Here is a 24,866-nt window from a genome sequence, read left to right on the forward strand (position 1 = left end):
ATATAGATCTAGTCCCGTTATTGGCTTAATTTGACACGTGTTGCCTACCACGTGTTTTTCCTCTAACGCGTAGGAAAGTATGTTTGTTCTTATTGGTTACTTACATCGATTCCCATTTCCTACCGACTCATAAATTTCCTCGTGTTTTTATTTCGTATCTTTTTTGAAAAACATAATATAAGTGCCCTATGTTTATGTTCCTTATTAAAAGCATATGTCAATTACTATACAACTAATCATAGAATCATTTGCTTTTTAACCCACCATTAGCCCCAGTACGGTCTGTTCAAGTACACAAAAACTTTATTGTCCCCATCCCCGTCTATTCCCAGGAACACAAAATCATGGCTCTTGGCTACATATTTTTGTCTGTTCGAGGCCATGTGTCCATGTAATTATGTCCTAGAATACCCGAATCATAAACCGTAAAATATAGGAGATATAATTTCCATGTTTTTCCCAACAGAAAACACATCATTTGTTGACAACACACTCCTAGTATGGCTTGTCCCTCGAAGTGGTACCAGTAGAAACATATCCATTCCATTCTCCCACAGTTTTACATAATACACGATATTCAAAAATATATGATTACAGGAGGGAACATACATCGTCTTGGAAAAATACATCATTATAGATGGAAATGTGCACCCACCATGTCTAAATATTTCAAATATCCCCATTCAGTTTATGTGGCAATTATGCTCATCCAGTCTTCTTTTTAATTTAATCCCCTATCTACTGTATTCAAGTGGCAAATGTACCATTGTTCTCTCTTTTTTCTGGTTATGTTGGAATCACCTCCTCTTCTATTGACAAAAACTTTCTCCAAAATGAACCATTGGATTTGATCCCAAGTGTGGTTCATTTTTATGAAATGGTCCGTCAGGGGGGCATTCTCTTTCTTCGTTTTAATTGCCGATTTGTGTTCCAAAACCCGGACACGTAGTTCCCTACTGGTTTCCCCTACGTATCCGAGACTAAAAGGGCAAATCAACAGATACACAACATTCTTACTGCGACAGTTGTTTAAACTTTTTGCCCAGATCTTTTTGTTGTTATGAGTCACACTTTTGGCTTCTAGGCATAGGGGACAAATAGAGCACATTCCACATTTATAATTGCCCTTGGCTTTTTCTCCAGTTAAGGTGGTTTGCATCTCATGTTTGCCATCATATGTTCTCACCAAAGAGTTGCGTATAGTTTTATTGCGTCTGAATGAAAACAGTGGCTTTTCCAATGGGGTCTCGGATCCATAATTCAAAATCTTCCAGTTTTTATTCACTATATTTTTTATCCGATTACTCAAATTGGAAAACTGAGACACAAAGACAATACGTCCTGTTGATTTATCATTGGTTTTTGCTTTGTTGGTCTCAAGCAAATGGTCACGATTATAAAATCTAGCTCTTTTAAATGAATGTTTAATGAGTTTGCCTGGATAGCCTCTGGCTTTTAATTTTTTCTTTAGGAGCTCTGAATGATGGTAAAAGTCTGACAGGGTTGTGCAATTGCGTCTTAACCTTAAAAACTCCCCGAAGGGGATATTGTCCTTCTGGGAGCGCGGATGGTTACTTCCATACTGAAGGAGTGTGTTCTTATCAGTTGGTTTGGAAAATAATTCCACCTGGAGGGCATCTGTCACATTCTTAATTTTAATATCTAGAAATTCTACCTCAGAGTCACTGTAATGCGCTGTAAATTTTAAATTGGGATCCCCTAAATTGATCCATAAGATAAGAAAATGCCAACTTTCTTAAAGTGCCATTTTCCGACTTGCAATTTAATAAAGTCTGATTCCACCATAATTTAGAATTTGAAATTGTGATTCCAGAGACACCAAACATGAACTGTGTATCTCTCACTGTTGGAAACTACACTTATAAACTATAATAAGGCAACTCCAATGTTATCCTATGGGATAGATGGGCCTTGCCGTAGTGAAAAACGAATGAGTTTTTCACTACCAGGAGATGTAAAACTTAAAAGTACATGTCCTACGTTTTAAATACATTGCACCATGCCCTTTGGGTTGTCCAGGGCCCACCCTTGGGGTGACTTATATATATTAAAAAGGAAGGTTTGGGCCTGGTAAAAGGTTTATTTTGCTATATCTAAATGGCAGTTTATAACTGAACATACGTAGGCTGCACTGGCAGGCCTGGGACATGTTTACAGGGTTACTTAACTGGGTGGCACAATCAATGCTGCAGGCCCACTAGTAGCATTTAATGTACAGGCCCTGCGCACATGTAGTCCACTTTACTAGCGACTTGCAAGTAAATTAAATATGCCAATTGGGTATAGGCCAATGTTACATGTTTTAAGTAGAGAGCACACACACTTTAGCACTGGTTAGTTATGGTAAAGAGCAAATTCCTAAGACCAACAAAAACGAATTCAGCAAAAATTGGGGGCTATAAGCAAAATATAATTTTTTTAAACACATTTTTATTTGTCAAGGTACACATATACTGCAGGGCTCTGCTCTCTAGAGGTGGCTGCATGATCAGACCATACAACTATCATAGCTTTGACAGTTTTCACATAAATAAAAAAAAAGGAATTGCCATACATAACAACATAACGATTTACCCCAACTCCTTCCCCTTTTAAAAGCAGGAGAACCTATCCCCTCGGGACCCCCCCCCCCCCAGCACCTCCGCCCTCCAAGCATATGTATGTGAGTCAGCCGAGCGGGTGGGCATCTGTCACTGGTGGTGGATCTAACAGCAGGCCCGATAGTCTGCCCAGATCTTGTAATGTTTGTGCGGGCACCCCCTGGCAATAAAGATGGGTTGTTCCAGTATGTACGAAAATCCTAGCCATTCTTCCACACGGCCACCGAGGGGGCCCTCGGCGCCTCCCACGCCCTTGCTATGTCCCTTTTCGCGAATGTAAAGCCCAGCTGCATCAGGTGCCTCAGAAGCAAAATATTTGAGGAATGACCCTTCAGAATGGGCCAAGCCCAACACAAACCCTCTCCAGCCAAAAGCCGGTGCAGACTGATCAATATCTTGATGGGCATCCCTGCTTAGGCGACACAACATGGATGAAGACCCTGTTTTGCAGGAGCACTTGACAGTTCTATGCCTCTCTGAACTCATTTGGATCCCTCTGCAGTGTAGGTGGAGGAGTTTTGTCAAGGAAAGGAACATTTTCATTGTCTAGAAAGAAAAAAACATTAAAACTGCAATTGAACAAAGCCAATCCCATTTTCCACGTGCAAGTCAACACTATGTATTCAGAAAGCCATTTGCATAGTCGTATATTTGACTGTATAAAGGTTTTTCAGTTCTCACAGAGGCCATTGATTGCCGTCGTTTCCAAGATTACTCTCGGAACCATTTCTGAATTCCTGGTCCTCGTAATCTGCACCTATGTGAGAATGAGAGCCTGGGGGCCTGGTGTGCCTGGCTGCAATTAGCCCCTGACACCAAGAGTGCAGGGTCTACAAGTCTATCTCCATGCCTGCCTGCATTAAAACGCCCAAACAATAAGCGTGGCGTTTATAGAATGGCTGCGGGCATGGCTACACCGAGCGCACTATACAATGCAATATTTACAGGGCGAATCTCTTGCCACACTAAATATATGATGCTACAATGCTGCCTTCCCAGTCTCTGCGTCTGGCTGCAATAGCCACACAAAACGAATAGTGAAGAGTTTACAGTATGTGAAAGCCAATTCTTCAGGGGGGCGTTATGGAGCAGCAAACAGCTGCTAATCCAGAAGGCAGTGCAGAAAAAGGCTTTTACCAGCGCGTTGGAAGGGAAAATAAAGTCAATCGGAGCCAGCATATTCCACATTACTTTCTCTTTAGTAAAATGAAACCCACTCATCAGTAATTCTAGAACTAATTTTGTACAACAATGGACATTAGGTAAATCAGAACATTGAAACATTCTTTTATGAAAGTTAGTTTGTATGGAAACGCTTTTGCTAAATGCAGAGTAAAAAATCTGTTTTATATGAGTGTTTTCTTTCCATCACACAGCCACAAGTTTTTCTTAAAAGGGAAGTTCACACAGGGGCAGCTGTGGAGGAGCGTTGCCCCACTGCTCTGTGAGCAGGTCAAAAAGGAAAAAATAAAATGATAATAACGTATTGTTATTATCATTTTATTTTTCCTGTGTTACTCGGCTGGATAGGGGCAGAGTGGGGTGGGGCTGGCTGTGATAAGAGCAGGGGGAGGAGGGGTGAGCACTCTGTGAGTGTGCATGATGGTTTGGCTGGATTTTCCATTTCTTGCTATATCATTTTTTCAACACTGCTGCCTAATTTGGTCCTCCATTGCCACATAGTTATTTTGGCTGCCTAGAAATAATGTTTCCTCAGATAATTTTCTAAGGCAACTAGAGAAGAAGAGTACTGTAGCATATTGATGTCTTGCTCACTAGGACACTCATGTAACTGGGTGAATATTGAAGGGGAGGCACGTAATGCGATGGGAGGTGTTAAGGTGTGGTTAATGTGAAGTATGATGTAACATGCATTGTGTGAGTGTATGCTGAGGAACAAAGTAATGCTTGATAGCTGCTCCTGTGTGGCCACACTTCATTTGCATGCTCCTGGGCTTGGGATAAGACACTACAACTGGGGAGCAGCAGGGGATACATACCCGAGAAAACAAGTGTGTGTGCCACCTGTGCCCAGAATTGATGCAGAGCGTTCTGCAACTGGAGCATGTGGAGTCAAAGCCCTGCTCCAGTCGGTACAAGAGCGCAGAAGATATCGAAAGCCCTGCAGAGAAGCATATTCAGAACGCCAGCCAAAACTGCTGAAGGGGTGGTCAATAGAAATGCTACACCCTCCCGCCCCAAATACAAAATGATTATTCAAATGAAGCCAAAGGGAGCGACAATATGATAGGAGAGACGGAAAATATACTCACCGTTGATGGCTTTTGCTACATTCTGCGACCCTAGCTTAAGCATAATGCCTGTGCTTGCAGGAGTTGGTGATTGTTAGATTTGGGGGTCCCTAGTTGGCAGAGGTAGGTACCTTTGACAAATAGGGACCCTTGCGTCTAGTCAGGCTAAGGGAGTACACTCCTAAAATAACCCCTGCTCACCCCCTTGGTAGCTTGGCACGAGCAGACAGGCTTATCTCAGAGGCAGTGTGTAAAGCATTTGTGAGCACATACAGTAATCAAGTGAGAACACTACAGATGGACACCACACCAGTTTTATATCAAAAATAAGTATTCTTTATATAGACTTATCACAAGACCACAAACAACACAAATCCACAGTACTGTACTTAAAATGGTAGAATTAGCTTAGTTCTCTTAAGATGGTAAATGCGACACTCAGAGTTCAATGTACCTTAAGATGCAAGACAACGAAAGTGTTGCAAGGACGATGATGCGTTGAAAATCTGGTGCAGAGAAACAAAGATGGCGCTTTCTTCTTGATGCGACACGCTTCCCGGTGATGCGGCGGCGTCTGCTGCGACGTCAATCCTCTTCCCCGGCGATGCGAGATGCTTCCACACGATGCGAGCCGCAACAGGCCCTGCGACACTCTTCCCGGTGATGCAGCGGCATCTGCTGCGACGTCGATCCTCTTCTCCAGCGATGAGCCGCGACAGGTCCTGCGACGCATTTCCCGGCGATGCGGCGTCTGCGGCGACGTCGATCCTCTTCTCCGGCGAGGAGCCGCGACAGGCCCTGCGACACGCTTCCCGGTGATGCGGCGGCATCTGCTGCGACGTCGATCCTCTCCCCTGGCGATGCGAGGCGTTTCGGTGGACCTGCGATGACTCAACAATTCTTCTGCGACACGCTTCCCGGTGATGCGGCGGCGTCTGCTGTGACGTCGATCCTCTTCTCCAGCGATGCGAGGTGCTTTGTGTTGTGAAGCGGCAGTGTCAGTTTGGGGACACGCTTCTTGTTCGTGAGTCACGCTTCCAGCTCCTTGCGACACACAGTCCCTCAGAAAGTCCAACACAGTTGCAGGCACTTCCCCAGAACTCTTGGGGAGCTGGTGGTTGAAGTCTGTTGTCCCTGAGACTTCAGCAGGAGGCAAGCTCTCTTCTAAGCCCTTGGAGATCCTTCACAAGTTGAAATAAAGTGCACTCAAAGTCCCTTCTCCTTTCTTTGGCAGTCAGGCAACCACTGCAGGTCAATCCCCCAAGCAGCACGTCAGCTTAGGGATAGTCTCTCCTCAGTTTCTTCTGGTTCCTCTCCTCAGCAAAGGTTTCTTCTTGTTTCCCAAAGTGATCTAAAGTTCTTTGGTTTGGGTCCCAGGATTTATACCCAGTTTCTCTTTGTTCTCAGAAGGCAGAGAGGCCTTTGCCTAGTCCAAACCAGTTCTGGTCAGTCCTGGAGCACTTTGTTGACAAGACTCCTTATTTCCTTTCAGAGTGCAGGGCAGAGACATCAGACGCACCACAGAAGGTGGAGCCAGCATTGTGGAGGGTAGGCACAGCTCTATTCAGGTCCCAGGTGCAACTCCTCCCACCACTCTACATGGAGATCTCTCTATTCAGCCCTGTGCTGACTCACCCTGTCTCCGGGAATTTCCCAGCCCCCTGGAATTCCCCAGCCCCTGTCACTCAAACTCCAGACAAGGAATACACAGCCTAGCAGAGGCAGGTTTGGATGGTTAGACAAGAAAATACCTACTTTCTAAAAGTGGTATTTTCAAACACAGAATGTTAAAACCAACTTCACTAAAAGATGTATTTTATCATTCTGAGTTCAGGCATACTAAACTCGTATTTTTATCATGTTCCCTGAGTCAGTTAGGGTTGTAAGATGTAATAATCAAACTGCCCATTCCGGCCTATGGGGAACAGGTAGGCTTGCAATAGTGAAAAACGAAAATGGCTGTCATTCACTATTAGGACATGCCACACACATCAGGGCTTATCTTACTTTATACTTACAATGAACCCTGCCCTTGGGCCTACCATAGGTGTGTATGATATGAAGAAAAGGGAAGGTTTAGGTACTGGCAAGTGGGTGCACTTGCCCAGTCAGCATGGCAGTACCAGACTGCACACAGGCTCTGCAATGGCAAGCCTTAGACTCATTTTTACAGGCTGCTTCTGTGGGGTGCACAACCAGTGCTGCAGGCCCACTAGCAGTATTTGGATTACCAGCCCTGGGCACTCCTGGCGCATGTACTAGGGTCTGACAAGTAAACCAAATCAGCCAATCATGGAATCACTAATCCATACATCAATTTACCATAGGGCGAGCATATGTACTTTAGCACTGAACAGCAGTGGTAAAGTGCCCAGAGTCATAAAGCCAACATAAACAGGTCAGAAAAAATATAGGAGGAAGGCAAAAAGTTCAGGCATGACCCTGCAAAAAGGGCCAAGTCCAACAGTGATGCCGGGGAATGCTGTTTGAACAGCACATGCTCTCAAGGGCGGCAGAAGACAGCACTAAATACAGTGCCTCCCTGTTCCAGAAGCCACCACCGACACTTATAAGAAACAGAACATTGGCGCCAGGTGGACTGCATTTATCAAAACCTTTGATTACTTCATAGATGCCCTAGAGCTGTGGTACTCATAGTACAGCCCGCGGGCCGCCAGTGGCCCGGCAGGCCTTTCTTGGTGGCCCGCGGACCTTGCAGGTAATGTACCCATGGCCCCCCCACAGAGAGGAGAGAGAGTGGGGAGAGAGATAGAGAGAGAGCGGAGAGACAGTGGAGAGAGAGAAAGTGGAGAGACAGTGGAGAGAGAGAGAGAGAGAGTGGAAAGAGAGAGACAGTGGAGAGAGAGAGAGATGAGAGAGAGACAGTGGAGGGAGAGAGGAGAGAGACTGATGACTGACTGACTGACTGAGAGACTGAGTGAGAGACTGACAGAGAGAGACTGACTAACTGGGAGAGACTGACTGACTGAGAGAGCGAGAGAGTGACTGACTAAGAGAGAGAGAGACTGACTGACAGAGAGAGAGAGAAAGAGAGAGAGACTGACAGAGAGAGAGAGAGACTTAATGACAGAGAGAGAGACTGACTGACTGACTGAGAGAGTAACTGAATGACTGACACACTGAGAGAGAGAGAGAGACTGAATGACTGAAAGAGAGACTGACTGACTGAGGTAGAGAGAAACTGACTGACAGAGAGAGACTGTCTGACTGAGAGAGAAAGAGACTGTCAAGAGAGAGGTAGACAGAGAGAGGCTGACAGAGAGAGGCTGACTGACAGAGAGAGACTGACTGACTGAGGGAGAGAGAGACTGACTGACAGAGAGCGAGAGAGACTGACTGACAGAGAGAGAGAGACTGACTGACTGAGAGAGACTGACTGATTGAGAGAGCCTGACTGACAGAGAGGGAGACTGACTGACAGAGAGAGACTGTCTGACTGAGAGAGAGAGAGACGGTCAAGAGAGAGGTAGACAGAGAGAGGCTGACAGAGAGAGGCTGACTAACAGAGAAACTGACAGAGAGAGACTGACAGAGAGACTGATAGACTGAGCGAGAGAGACTGACAGAGAGACTGACAGAGAGGCTGACTGACAGAGAGAGAGACTGGAAGAGAGAGAGAGACTGACTGACTGACTGAGAGAGACTGACCCAGAGAGAGACTGACTGACTTAGAGAGGGACTGACAGAGAGAGACTGACTGACAGAGAGAGAGAGAGAGACTGGCTGACAGAAAGAGAAAGACTGGCTGATAGAAAGAGAAAGACTGACTGACTGAGAGAGACTGACTGACTGAGATTGACTTAGAGAGAGACTGACTGACAGAGAGAGAGACTGGCTGACCGATAGAGAGAGAGAGAGATTGAATGACCGACACAGAGAGAGAGAGAGAGAGAGAGAGTGAGAGGGAGACTGACTGAGAGAATGACAGAGAGACTGACAGAGAGATTGACAGAGAGAGAGTCTGACTGACTGACAGAGAGAGTGAGGGAGAGAGAGAGACTGACTGACTGACAGAGAGAGTGAGGGAGAGACTGACTGACAGAGAGAGAGAGAGAGAGAGACTGAGTGACTGACAGAGAGAGACTGACTGACAGAGAGAGAGACTGACTGAGAGAGACTGACAGAGAGAGAGAGACTGACTGAGAGAGACTGACTGACTAAGAGAGACTGACTGCCACAGAGAGAGACTGACTGACAGAGAGAGAGACTGACTGACTGACAGAGAGAGAGACTGACTGACAGAGAGAGAGGAGAGAGAGAGAGAGAGAGAGAGACTGACTGACAGAGAGATAGAGACTGACTGACTGACAGAGAGAGAGAGACTGTGATGGAATCTGGGTCAAAGTGTGTATGAAGCTATGCAATACCTCTTAAGATTGTTATTGTCTGCTAATAAAAAATTAATATAAACATTTGCTCTTTGTAGTTGCATCTGCTTTAGAAATACAGTATTGTTGCATTGTTTTATAATAGGTTTGATTTTTTTTTACTCTAGCCCTGCCCCCCCCCAATGACCCCACCCCTACCGGTGCAGCCCTCGGCCACAAACCACACTGTAATTTTGCCCCCGACAAAAAGTTTGTGTGTACCCATGCCCTATAGGAAGAAGATGACAAGAAAATCACCAAATATTTGAAAAACCTTGCAGGCGATGGGGTGAACGAAGTGCTATAGAAAATCTCACAGACCGATATAAAATCATACCAAAAGGTAAAAGAAGCGTTGGAGGCCAAGTTCAGTCCAATGCCAAATGTCTGCTATGAAAGGTATGCATTCAAGCAAGCACAACAACAAGTTGATGAAACAAAGGACATGTTTGTTGAAAGACTTGATACTCTCGTTAAACAATGCAAGTTTTTTTACTTCACATACGAAGAAGCCATGTGTTAGATTAAATTAGAAGGCGCATGGTGAGATAAACTCACAGTCTAGAAAACTGCTGATGGGTGCCAGGCCAGAAGAACGAGCAAACCGGCAAGCTCCTGACATGGAAGCAGGGACAGAACATAACAATTTGGCGCTGATTGGGAAAAGCAAGCACAAACCTAAACAAGATACACATAAGTCGATGTTTTCAAATGTCCAGCCATTGGACAAGTCTGTAAAGGTTGCGGGAAAGAGAACCATTTTGTAACTGTGTGCAGAGCTGCATCATGATGGCAAGAAAAGATGGCTGTGAGAACGTTCCAGAAACTTTCTTACCACGCCCCTAATATAAAAAAGCAATATCAATTACTACAATCGGAAACCAGGCAAGATCAATCGTCTTCAAACTGACCATACTAAGGCTCTTTGACGTCACTATCGAGTACCAGTGAAGAAGATAGTATGCACTGATCATATGTACCAAAGAGCTGCATGCACCTGTGGGGTTATCTGTCTGTAAAGAAGATTACAGGTCAAAGAAAACTCACCAAACAAGCTGACAAACTTCATTTGAACACTGTCATAAAATCACATTGAAAGTGAACAATAACCGAATAACTTTCATCATAGACAGTGGTGCGTCTCATTAACATCATGCCAGAGGAAAAGTATAACAGCCTATACCCTGTGACTCACCTCACTCTGTCAGTCACAAATGGCCCGCTTCTCATCCATTGCAAAGCCAAGGGTCGTTCCCAGCGGCAATGCAACACAAAAAGACATCGGTGCGAGCCACCATTCATGTTCTACAAGGGACTTCGTCAAGTGCCTGCTTGCTCCGTTTTTACAACCGCTGCTGATATGGGGATGATATCCCTCAACTACAACCTCTGTGCTCAGTCTGAGATCATGAGCAAATTCCCATCATTGTACCATGGCCTGGGAAAGTTTAAGAAAATGAAAGTACAGCTTCATATCAATGAGGACATTCACATTGTTGCTCAGCAACACAGTAGCGTTGTTTTTCATCTACAAGAAGCTGTAGAGAAGGAGTTGGAAGCAGTCCTAAAACATGACCATTGAATTCTCCGAATGCCCCATGCCATGGTTTTCACCCATAGTAGTAGTACCAAAAAATGACAGTAGCAGAGCAGTGCATATTTGCATTGATAGGCACCAGGCAAACAAAGACATTGAGAGGGAGAGACATCCTAATAGGGGACATGATTATGCAGTTGAACAGAGCCAAAGTGTTTTCCCATTGTGACCTGAATAAAGGGTACAATCAACTCAAGCTGGAAGAGAACTGCAGGTACACAGCTTCCTTTTTGACTCATCTTGGTTTATTCCGATATTAGAGACAGAGGGCCCGATTCACAGAACTAACTTAAGACAAAATCCTAAACTTACTACCATTTTGGTATTCACCGAAGGCACTTACTCATTTTGGTATTCACAGAAGGCACTTACTCATTTCGGTATTCACAGAAGTTAGGAGTCCTAACTTTAGGACTCCTAAATGTCTTCTGTGAATACCGAGAGTCTTAAAATTAGGATTTTTCTCAGTTTAGTAGTAGTATAGTTAGGACTCCTAACTTTAGACTCCTAAATGCCTTCTGTGAATACCGAAAGCCTTGAAATAAGGATTTTTCTCAGTTTAGTAGTAGTAGAGTTAGGAGTCCTAACCTTAGGACTCCTAAACTGAGAAAAATCCTAATTGTAAGACTTTCGGTATTCACAGAAGGCATTTAGGAGTCCTAAAGTTAGGACTCCTAACTTCTGTGAATACCGAAGTGAGTAAATGTCTTCTGTGAATACCAAAATGAGTAAGTGCCTTCTGTGAATATGAAAATGGTAGTAAGTTTAGGATTTTGTCTTAAGTTAGTTCTGTGAATCGGGCCCAGAGTGCTGGAGTATCTTCAGCTACAGAGATGTTGCAGGATGTCATTCCCTGAGTGATCCAGCCTGTTACACATTTTCATCTACACTGAAGACATACTAGTTTTTGGGAGAACACAAGAAGAACATGACAAAGCCCTCATACGAGTGTTCCCAGTTACTCATCGATGCAGGTCTCACTCTGAATGCTGCAAAGTGTAAGTTTCACAAAATCAACTCAAGTTTTTTGGGTGCATATTCTATGATGGGGGAATGACTCCAGACCCTGACAAGGTGCAAGCTCTGTCATCCACTTGCCCCAACAAGATGTTACCATGCTGTGATCCTTTTTAGGCATGCCCAGTTATTGCTCAAGATACATTGGCAACTTTGCAACAGTGAGTGCTCCATTGAGAGACTTAAAGAAAAATGTACCATTTCAGAGGTCTCCAGAACATGACCACAGGTTGAAAGACATTAAACATGGGATTCAGAATGCAACTGAACTGGCCTACTTTGACACCAAGTTACATACCAAAATAACAGTTGATGTGAGCCCCGTAGGGCTTGGGGCAATCCTTGCTCAACACAAAGCTCATTCAGAATGTTCAGAGACACATTGTGGCCTCTGCCAGTCAAAGCCTGTCTGAAAGCAAACGTGCCTGCTCTCAGCCGGAAAATGAAAGTCTGGCTGTGATGTGGGCCTGAGAATGTTTTCATGCATTCCTCTATGGAAAGCAATTCACCATCATCACAGATCACCAGGCACTGCTTACAATTTTTGGAAACCTGCATGCTAAGATGCCCCCTTGCATTGAGATGTGGGGGTTAAAACTACAAGAGTATGATTATGAGATTGTGCACAAACCGGGGAAGGATCTAAACCCGGCAGATTACTTTTCTGAAGTGAAGCTATCTCATCACATTTCGACCTCAAAGACAGCTGAAGCATATCTCAACTTTATTGTGAGATACAGTACACCAGCAGCTCTGTCTGTGGAACAAATAATTGCTGAAACCAATGCTGACAAAGAAATAACAATCATCAAAGAACTCATTGCAGCGCACTCTTGGAGGAGAAATACCTGGCCCCTTGCCAATGATGCTGAATTCCAAAAGTTCAGAAATGTACAGAATGAGTCGGCAGATACCCAAGGAGGCATAATACTGCGAGGATCGAGAATTGTTATACCTGAAAGCCTAAGACTTTGGGCCATCGAACTGGCACATGAAGGACACCGTAATATCATTACCACCAAGAAGGCGCGTAGAGATGGAGTGTGGTTCCCTCAGCTAGATGAGCGAGTTGAGAACAAGCTGAAGGTGTGCTACATTTGTAACGGTCTGTCTGTCCCCCAAGGTGGCACAGCGCCCAGTGACAATGTCTAACCTTCCTGTCCATGCCTGAGAGAGGGTTGCAGTTGATTTTTTTGGATCAATAGGAAATGGACACCATCTCACGGTGGTCATAAACTAATATTCAAGTTTTCCTTTGGTGGATGACTTATCTTCGACGAACCCATGACAAAGTCATAGAATGACTTGATGACATCTTTGCAATGAGGGCATCCACAAAATCCTCAAATCTGACAACAGCCGCCCTTTAACAGCAAAGAGTTCAAAGAATTTCAAAACGGTACACCCCTCTGGCCCCAGGCCTATGGTGTAGTTGAATTATTCATGGGCACCCCCAAAGAGTGTCCATGGAGGCAATCGATCTGAACCAAGTAATGTGTCAGACCCTCCAGGCCTATCGATCAACTCCTCACTCCACAACTCGGGAAAGTCCTGCCACCTTGCTATTTGGAAGAGCTATCAGAACAAAATTACCTCAATGGACACTGGATTGGTCAGTGAACATTGACAAGGAATGAGACATTGAAGCGACTCTTGAATAGGGAACCTCACTAGCATGCAGAAACAAGGTACTAGCCACCCTGCCAGGTGCCCTCAGATGAAAGCGCTCAATGCCTTTAATGGATGCCCAGAGGAACTATTCAGTGCTATGTGGTCCCTTTGCCAACCTGGCCTGTCTTTGAGAAAGGAAGAGATATCACATAACTCACTCAGGCCAACCAATGTTCTTGAGAAATAGCCTGCTTTGCATGTCAGTCTTAGATTTAGCCAATAGCACACCCACCCGAAAGCCTCCTAAAATGATAAGGGCCTCATTACGAGTGTCCCGTACAATTCTAATATGTGGTGCAAATTCTGTTTCTGCACATATCAGAATTAGGAGTTAATAAGGCAATCAATAATCAAGAGTTTTGCAACTCCATTGCCAGTACCTTTCAGGAAAAAGTTTTGAATATTTTCAACAATTTTACTAATAGTTGCTCATTAAATAGATCCACAAATTTAAGCCTTAAGCTAGCTAGCTTTACATATTTTAGTACTTCCTCAGTGGCACAGATTGCTGAACGTATTCCAAAGATCAAAGCAGGATCCGCCGACGACCCATGCCCCCCTAAGATTCTTACCTGGTCCCAGAAGTCATAGCACGTCATCTTTCCATAATTTGTTCCACCATGTTCAACACTGGCATTTTCCCCACCACCTGGAAAGCAGCATCAGTGCTTTGTCTTATAAAGAAACACTCCCTCAACACTCTAGATCCTAACAATTACCGACCCATTGCAAGACTTCCTTTATAAATTTTCAACTCTCCTCCTTTATTGAGGCTAATCATCTTTTAGATAGGTTTCAGAGAGAATCATAGTACCAAATCTGCTCTGCTCACAGCTACGGAGGAAATTAGATCATCTCTTGATAGTGGGGGTAATGCAGTTTTGATCCTGATGGATCTCTCAGCAACTTTCGATACGGTCAACCATGATTCACCAGTTGACCGTCTGCAGGATTTAGGGATTGGTGACTTAGCACTGGTGTTACTTAAATCTTTTCTTTCAGTGCGACAACAAGTGGTATCACTTGGTACTTTTAACTCAGAGCCATATTGCTTGCCTTGTGGCGTTCCTCAGGGGTCTTCATTGTCCCCCTCTTTGTTTAATCTTTATGTAACACCGCTTGCCGCTTTGATTAAATCCTTTGGCTTGTCCTTGGCGTCTTACGCCGATGATGACACACAAATAATAGTCTCACTGGCAAAAAGTCAAAGTTATTCTGGCAATATGAATAACAACTGTATGAGTGCAGTGAGAAGTTGGATGGCCAACAATTGCCTGAAGCTTAACTTCTCAAAAACAGAGGTTATTCAGTTTGGCAATAATCCAGCCATCTGGTCGTCTAGGTGGTGGCCTTCTGACTTGGGTACGGCTCCTACATCAACATCCAAAGTAAAAAACCTGGGGTTTCTGCTAGACAGGGAGCTAAAATACAAAGAACATGTCAACTTGATTACTTCCTTCTTCTACTGGCTTAGAATTGTAAAAACTATCAAAGCAATTCTTCCGGCTGATCTATTGAAAGCGGTGGTTATCACCTTCATTCCATCACAACTGCATTATTGTAACAGCCTTTATATCAGCCTTTCAAAAGATGCACTTAAAAAATTGCAGACCATTCAAAATGCAGCCGCATGATTTCTCCTAGGAATTCCTACATTTCAGTCAGTCAGGGCTGCCATTAGACAATTGCATTGGCTCCCAGTCTGCCATCGCATTTACCTTCAAGATTCTTTGTTTAGCCTACAAACCCCTCCATGGAAAAGCCCCAGCCTACTTCAAGAAAAATACTGTGTGGTATATTCCAGGTAGAACGTTGCACTCTTGTTCAGCTAGTCTTTTGAGGGTTGCTTCCTTCAAATGCGCCACCTGGACAGGGTAAGAAGTTTTTTCAGAATTACGGCTCTTTATTGGAACCGTTTGCCACTTGAACTGAAAACAGCGCCTTTGCTCTCGGTTTTTAGGAAGAGCCTCAAAACCTGGTTATTTGATCAATGATCCTCGCTGACATTACTTAGTTCTCAGTAAACAACAAGGGGGACAATGAGGGCTTGATAAAGGTCCACCGTACTTGCCCTGGGTAGAGCTAGAAGACAAAAGAGGTACGGAGTTCCTTGGTGGCAAGTTGGCCACCTGGTGAGTACTCAGAGTTGTGGGGAGGTGTGAAATACCTCCTTTCGGAACTAGGACCCTCACACACCCAGCAAGCTAGGTGTCATGCTTCATCATATGGGTCTGCTCCTCGTCGAGCCGGCGCTGCAATGCTCGACGGGCACCCATAAAGGGGCTCTTTATCGGGGATCTTTTGTTCCTTGCCGTATAGGTGCCGTAGATGTGAGGGGCCTGGTAAGATGTAGATGTGGTGTGTGGGTTAAAACAGGTAAGGGAATCCTCTATAATTATTTTTATTCTGGAGAGGTCACAACCTGATTAAAAAGTAAAAAGAAGGAGGAGGGCGACTATTTTGTTTTAATCTGACAAAAATTATGCCCTTCCCCTTAGTGGTCAACATGTTTCTCGCCTATAAAATGTCTCTAATAGATCAGTTGGCGATTCTTCAGGACCTAGTGACTAAATGAAAACTATCTACAGTGTGTGGTGTGGTTCTACATACCACTTCTTCTCTCGGTAGGATGTTCCCCAGGAGAAAAGCAGTTAACCTCTTAAGGATTCAAGTGCGGCTTCATCAGACCGCAGCGGAGTATATGGACACTCAACGTAGTGTCGCTGCTCCTGCTCAGAGCAGTCCGGCTCACTTACCCGCTCCGCTGCATCAGTTCTCATCTGCTCCCTTTTGCTCTGTATAGCACAAAGACGCCTCTGGGTATTTGTGCGCTTTTTAACCCCTTCGGTGCTCATGACGGAATGGTTCCGTCATGACCCACGGTTGAGCTGTGCTCATGACGGATCCATTCCGTCATGACCACACCCGCGCAAGATTCCGCCAGCACAGCGGCGGAATCTGCGCAGCATCGAAGGGGTTAAGGTGTATCATTCATTCATTCATTCATTCATGCCAATTGTGGAGGTAGCACATGATTTTCCTTTCCGAGATATACAATCCAGAATTGGTTGTAAATTGTGCACCTGCTAATTAGCGTACACCTTGCTAACGTTAATTAGTGGGTATGCAGTTTGCACCCCATACAATTTTGAGCCAATCTTAATCGAGCTTTAGTTGAGAAATCATTCAACAGGGGTAGGAGGCCCTGTGCTCACTGTGAGTCACATATCAGTTGGAGGTGCCATGGTCACAGTGTACTGTTTACTTGTGTCACCTTTGCGGTCTAGATTTGTCCTGGTGTCAAGATATATTGCTGAGCTGAGAGACTTCTGTTTTTGAGATACACTGAAAGTCCTCAAAGGCTTTTTGAGAGCAGCTGGAAAAAATGCAGAAGAATACTCCTTCGTGACCTGACTACCAAATGTAGTTATGAGCTTTTAGCACCCTGTAGTTTCCATCGAAATGCTTTGTGCTGTCTGAGGGTGGTAAAGATTGGGTAACATTTGTTTTTCTCTACCTTTATTTATTCTCTTTTTAATAGAACATAAACAGTGTTGCATTCTGCTAACATTTAAATGGCAGTGAATTTCGTTTAGTTAGTGTAAATATAACTAGCATCTGGATGCCTCATTGTTTTGTGACACAAAATGTTGCGTTCTCTCAAGTGAATGATTGAAGTTACTAGACCTACAGATCTGGTAGCATTTGAAAGATATTTTCGGGCCTGGCCGTCCAGACTGAACACCCAGGGCTCCATCAACACCTCACAGCAAGGACAGTGCCATGAAATATTCTGAAGCAATTGTAACCGTTTGAAATGCAGGTCATGTCTCTTCCCAAGACGCAGAGTTCCTTTTCCCCTGAAGTCCTAGTGACATGCCTTCTCATGGGAGATCATAACGTTTTTTCACCTTCTGAAATACAGGCTTTACTTCTGTGAGGGCGACACATTTTTTTAAAACAACTAAACAACCCCACAAGAGAAATGCAAGGGTATAAAAATGTTACAAGTTGCTTTTGCCTATTTAATTCCTCGTCAAATAACACCAAAATACCAGAATTCTTTTTTTCATTTAAAAATAAATTATTTTGGTATTTAAACGATCAGCATTCAACCGTAATTAGGTGTTTGATAATCTTGGCAACACTTCAATAAGTGCAGTTAGTCTTAGTGAGGGTAGGTACTACATGTTGATGACATCATTCTATCCTACCACACTGTAAAAACTTAGTAGGACAATGAAAAGGTAAATGGAATGTCATGTCCAGGTAGGACACACTCCCACCTACAGCAAACGTGGTCATGCCTCGCCTATTACTCGTACATAGTCTGTTCTTATCTCATGTCACAAGAGAGACAAGTGTGCATGACTTGTCTTTTAAAGTAGGAGTTAGGCCCTTCTTCCACAAGCAGAGAAGGCATCTTCGAGCCAGAAATAGTAGTACAGCTATTATCCTACTTGAGGGCTTAGGATGAGTTTCAAGTTTGATTACCAAGAAACAATGAGAATGCACTAAGCAATAATTTGTACACATATAATGCACTAGTTGCTCATGTACTGGCAGAGTGGCAGGGCAGGGGGTGGGGGTGAAATAGAGGGCAAACAGCTGAGACACAAAAAAAAATAATAACTTACCTGCCCCTTCGCTGCATCTCTGCTCTTCGGCTCCGCCGTCACCAGTGCATGCTCCGAAAACCCCTTGTGGCCAATCCTGACGCTGCTTTCAGGATGCTGAAAGCAGCGTCAGGATCCGCATGAGTGCCACGGATTTGCACTCTCAATGATACTGGGAGCCTGTGCTTACTCTCTCCAACCCAGCAATGCTATTAGGGTTGGAGAAAGCTTCACAGAGCATGATGATTTGGCCGGCTTGAGACGGCTGGCTAAATCATCATGCGCACTGACAACAGTGCCCTGCTCACCACTCCTCCTCCATGATGGCCCCGCCCCCAAGCCTCAGCTAGTGTAAGAAAAATAAAACAATAATAAACACTGTTTTTGTCTTTTTATTTTTAACATTTTGAGGATGACGGAGGGGTGACGCTCCTCCGCCCTAGTGGAGGATTCACCGCTGATATAATGAGATGGCCCCCTTTTTTGAAAATGTAACACACTTGCGTGGTTCATTGACAATGTATTCTTCATTTGGCATGACATTTGAGAGGGTTTGGGTTCCTTTATTGAGTGGCTAAACTGTGGGGGATCGCAATTTTAAATTTACCTCGTCAATCGGCTATTTTGAATGTGATTTTTTAGATATCAAAATAAAAGCCAAGGAATGGAGATTGGAAGTAGAGTTATTTACAAAACCAACAGATCGGAATACCCTACTCCACTATACAAGTAACCATCCATGTTGCCAGAAGTATAATATACCCTTTGGCCAATTTCTTCCATTGCGCCATGACTGTACAGATCGGGCCAATTTTGAGGTACATGCTAAGGTGTTACAAGAGAAATTGCTAGATAGAGGCTACCCAAAAAGACTAATTAAAAGGGCTTATAAGAGAGCAATATATTTTAATAGGTACAGCCAGTTTGAGGAAATAACTAGAGAACAAGAAGACAATAATAGAATTGTTTGTAATACGAATGAGAAATAAAACAAATAACTTGATAAACAGAAACTGGTCACTTCTTAATGGAGTGGGAAGTGAAACCTTAGAGAAGCCCCTGTTTGCATACAGAAGAAAAATAATGGTTAGGAATCATCTAGTACATACATACAAAGAGCCTAAAGTGTTGCAACAATCTAGCATAACTGATGGCACTAGATTTGGAGGAAATTTCCCATGCGGCACATGTGCAAGCTGTGGGACCATAATGAAAGGTCACATGGCAGAACGAAGTGGAATAAACCACCTGTCATCACCGTGGTTAATTCTAGGAGCAGGAACATAGTGTACTTGATTGTCTGCCCATGTGGCAAAGGTTACGTAGGTGAGACAGGCAGAGAAATGTGTGTAAGGCTGAATGAACATAGCTCAGCGATTAGGACCATGAGAAAAAATGCTCACTTGGAGGAACACTGGCTGGAGCATAAACACACAAAAAAAGAATTGAAATGGTTTATTGTGGAGAGTATAAAATGTACAGCCAGAAGGGGAGATATAGAGAACAAAGGGAAGAAGAGGGAACAGTATTATATGAGTAAATTTAGTACATACGAGTATGGGCTCAACAACAGAGAGGAATGGGAGGACTGATACGACAGAGACATGCATAGATGCTATAGGTATGTTCCTATAACTACTATTTCCTATAAGTAAGACATCCACAAGGCAAATGTACTTCTGCTGTTTGGAACAATCCTGCAGAATAGATTATAGAGCATAATAAGAATGGGATACAGTCAGTTGACACTCATTGCCTGATTTCAAAATGGTGCTAGGTGAAGACAACATAGGAAAGTGCCCATACAATTAGGTGGCTCTTTATCTCTCAATGAGGACAATGGTATAATGAGCATGTAGCAAGTGTATAAGATTGGGGTTCCATCAGTGTTTGAACAGACTAGTTGACTTTATGAGCATGTGAAATTTGTAGAATATCGTATTCTCACTGCGGCCTGATTAGATTAGTGGGTTTAAACATACGCTTAGAGATAACACTAATCACCTGAGAACAAAATGGCCCTTGTATTGGACATTAAATTAATGGACATGTGCAAGAAACAGCACATTTAAATCGGATGTCGTACCAAAATAGCAACAGCACCGATTGACAAGACGGACAGCAACCGTATGAGGTGAGGAGACCTATAATTGCGTGAGTGCATTATGCAGGGACATGTTTGGTCTCTTGATGAATTAAAGGAACACTGTTAGTCTAAGGTGTATTTCTGACTATGCTGATAGGCACTTAGAGCAATAGGTGATAGTACGCTGGGCGGGACTAATACACCTTGTTTTTGGCAGTGTAGACCCTCTGGAGTGCAAACTAGCCCCAGATAGATTAATTATATGTGGCCTTTGCTCTTAAAATTCGAGGAATTAACCCGAATGAGAGTTAGTTTATTTCCTTCGAGGGGAATAGTGTAAGAGTAACATTTTTAATCACTAAAAAAACGATGTAATCAGAATAAAAGTCATTGACTCCCAATGAAGTATGAGTAAAGAACGCCAGAATGGTAAGAGTAGCGGCGAGGTGTAACAAGTAGGAATGCGAGGCTACACAGGGAGTCTTGTGAGCCGATGGACAATTGGCAGTGAGATAGAAGGAGTGAGTCCACAGCGATCAGGCAGAAGAGCTAGGATGCTTAACATTAAGAGGCTTTGGTGAACTATAGAGTTCTTTTCTCCTCAACCAGTTCTCTCTGATTTTTAGTTTTAAGCTGGAGTATATGGAACCAATACTGGAAGGATGCCGAGCACCCAGGTATTAAAGATTGAAAAGGAGAAGAAGGTATTGCATTAGAAAAACTAGAGTAGACAAGGTTCTGTGGTTGAATAAATGGAATGAGGTAAATGTATGAGTTGAATTTATTCAAGTGATATAGAACCTTGGAATGATGGTGGGTCATCAAATCAAGCACATTCATTTAAGGTTGCAAACCTTTCACCCGAGAGAATTAATCGAGGATAGCGGAATGAAGGCGTTAATACAACCTCGCACCATAGCAGTAAGTTTCATTCATTAGATAAGTACATAAAATGATAAGAATTTGTGGCCCTATTCAATAAAAATATGGAGATTCCTATAACTCTAGGAAAGAACACCACTCCCGAGAGTGAATCCAGGGAATAATTAAGCCACTACGTCATGGAAGACTAATGAGTACCATAGAAAGCAAAGGAAGGTAGATATTTGCAATTTTGGGGCTGTGTTTTGATCAATAAGACGTTAAGCAAGGTTTGGTGGGACCTTGAGTAACGTGTAGCCCCTACACAGTAGCAGACACTGCTAGTATGGTGCATGTAAGGAATGGATGTGATTATAGAGAACAATGTGGGAAGTTTTTCGAATGATTAATGGTTTGCACAAACCACAAATGAGCCTTTTTAAATAATGTTTAATGATTGTTTTAGATGAAGAAAGTGTCACATACACAGATAGCAATTTGGAATTCTCTGTTTCCTAGAAACTGTGTATGAGTTGTAAAAATGTGTCCTGAAGAATTCTCACCAAAACGCTGCGTCAACAGAATTGCTCTTGAGTTCTTTTTAAAGGGATTTGTAACTTGGACTTATATTGTTTTAATCAACATGAAATAACAATTTCCATGTGAATCTTAGGGTCCAAAGATGTATTAGAAAAGGTGGGATTGTGGGAAGCATGTTTGTAACTTATGTGTGTGAGTTTTTGTATGTAGAACATACAGCTCGATACGGCTCGCCACGGCAAGTTCGGAAGAATTCGAGTCCCCGCCTGACGAACTGAACAGACGCTGTCATCCCTGCTCGCAGAGAATCCAGCTTCCAGTGTTCTGACTCAATTCGCGGGGTGTTAGAGTTCGAGAGCCGGAAAGAGATTCCCACCCCTCTCGTTCTAAGGTATGGAGCTGACGAGAACCTAGAGGGACTCTTGGCATATGCAAAACTATAGCTTACCATACTATAGAATACGGTACCTACTTCTTACCTTGTACTACACTTAGGTTAGGTACATTGGGGTAGAACTATTTAGAAGCATAAAACGAGTATCCACTTTTTAACCTATGTTATTTATGTATGTGTAATGAATATATGTCATAGCTAGAATACAATGCTGTTGCAGTACTATTTCTTCTTACTGCTTACACTGTACGTATTATATCTCGCATACTGCCTTGCGATTGTAACAGCTCATATCTCGTACACGAGAAACAAGGCTGTTCAATAAATCCTTTTATTGAAACGCCCGTCTATCTTTTTCTGTGTAACTCTGAAGAAACTAAGCATGCACGATTGACTGAGTGAAACTGTTGTCTGTTGTGTCCACGATTCTGACACATGTTCTGATTCTAAGGGAAACAAAGTTGTCATGTTTATGCGGTTGCCAGAAACTACTCCCTTCTTGTTTATTCAAGGAATTTCTAGTGGCCTCTGAGTTAGCACGCACACAAAGTAATTCAGTTTAATGTACTCGATAAAGGCATACTGACCTCAGTCCTATGCCACAACTATAGTGTATATTATTCCAATGCGCAGATCCTAGAAGGGAAATAGGAACTACATTACAGGATATTATAAAATAAATGTGGACACATCTCTATATGTAGTGAGACATTGATTACTAATCTCCATTTAAATGTGATAAGGGATTTCATTGTATAAATTATTGCTTAATGCATTCTCATTGTTTCTTGGCAAGTAAATTGAATCCCATTTAGGACGGTTGCACAAAAAGGAATCCTTTTTCTAGATTGATGCCCATCCTGTCCCTTTTGGCTGTGAAGGGTCCCTGTCCTCTTTTGTGGGGCTTAGGATGAGTTTTACATAACCTAACAGCATCATCCAATGAGAATAATTGATGTGTATGACAATTATCTAGTCTACAGCCACCAATGTGTCCTCCCTGTATGCTCTTATAGACGGATACCCCCAGTGTCCTCTTAAGGATTTTTTGGGTCCCAGGCAAGACATATTTTGGGACCCCCTATATGTCATTGTAATGCCTAGTACATCTCACTGTTTGTATCAATTGGAGATGTTTAGCAGCCCTTAATGTAATTATGGTACTATTTTCTCCTTTGGTAACTTGGGGGCATATTTATGGGAGGCCTGTGCCATGTTTGCACCATGTAAAGTGGTACATGAGTTACACAAGCCTTTAAACCAGATTTATGAAGCCATGCAAAGCCACACTGCGTGGCTTTAAATGGATTTATAAATCTGGAGCAAGGCAACACAGCGCAAATCACTGCATTGCCTTACTCTGAACAAGGGAGGCGTTCCATGGGCATTGTGTGGGTGTTCTTTTTTGATGAATTCTCAGATTAACCAAACCTGGTAAACCTGGGAATGTGCCAAAAAGATACGCCTCCCCAGGTGAGCCGTAACAGGGAGAAATATGTTTATTTCCAGCACACATATAAAGAGCAAAATGCCTCTATGAAATGTTTTTCTGCACAACGGCGCCCCTTCTTCCACAAAAACAATTCTGCCTTCAACACAGGCACCCTTGCACCATGGTGCAAGAGTACCTGCGTTGGTGCTAAGCTGCTGAAAAGGCACCAACACAGGCACAGGGCAGCGCCACTACTTTCATAAATATGGCCCTGGTCTTTTTCATTATGTAAGAGGGGTGCCTGGCTACATCGGTCAAACAGGTAAATTGCATTTGTAAGATTGCGTCGCATAGTAATAGCATTCTAAGTCGGGCACTAAAAAGCCACCCCTGTCATACGGCAGAGTGAGTATAGTCCACATCAGCCTGTGATTTTTTTCCGGCAGAAACTGATCAAATAAGGTGTATCTCTAGGGTGGCGAAAACCTTTTTACTAAAGGGAGCAAGAATATTGTCTAAAAGGTATAAAAATGTGGGGAAAACTGTCAGTTTAAACAAAGTCACTCTAAAAATACCAGATTTCTAATGGTGCATCATTACTGCACAGATATACCATCCCTGTGCTGTATGCGGCCACCAAGCCCCTTAATCCACGTTTGACGTTTCACGTAATGTTGACACCAGGAGTAAACGATGGCTGTGCCCGATTTGAAGTCATACATTGAGCACTAACATTACTTGGTCCCCTGGATTTGGATGCTCAGAGTTCTTGAGCGTATACTGGATAATATGTGCCGGCAACAACAGCCATGCAGTTTTACAGGTCACATAGACCGTGGCCAACTGTTGTGCCCCATTTCTACTGGGAAAACTCAGAGCATCAGGTGCATAACACAGTTGTTTAAATCCATTCCTCCTAGGAACTGCTTTTCTCCTGAGTTGTTTTTGACAGCGACATTTCTAAGTAAGACTGAGGCTCTAATACATAACCCGCTGTAATTTTTTTTCTTCTCTGAAGGAAATGGAGTGCTTTACATCTAAAACACAATAAACATTTTACCTCTGTTCAGGAATTACACATAACTATCCCACAAAGCAAGCTACACCCATTTTAACCGCTCGGCTATGCACAACTGCAATTAGGCACGCACCTCCAGCTAAGCAGGCTTAGTTATAACATTCTACAGGCTGCTCCTATGAAGAACTTTAAGAAGAGTGCTACTGAACTCAACACCCTGCCTGTAGTCCTAGGGCATGAAGGATGAGTGCTAACATAGTGCAGGTCGAGATTACACAGCTGCGGCCCATCTTTACAGGCTTAGGGATCACCTTTCCCTCTCCTGACAGACACTCTTCTTGTTCAGGTCAGGCACCCAGGAGCTAGACATGCG

The sequence above is a fragment of the Triturus cristatus genome, chromosome 7 (assembly GCF_964204655.1).
Source record: "Triturus cristatus chromosome 7, aTriCri1.1, whole genome shotgun sequence".
Lineage (NCBI taxonomy): Eukaryota > Metazoa > Chordata > Amphibia > Caudata > Salamandridae > Triturus > Triturus cristatus.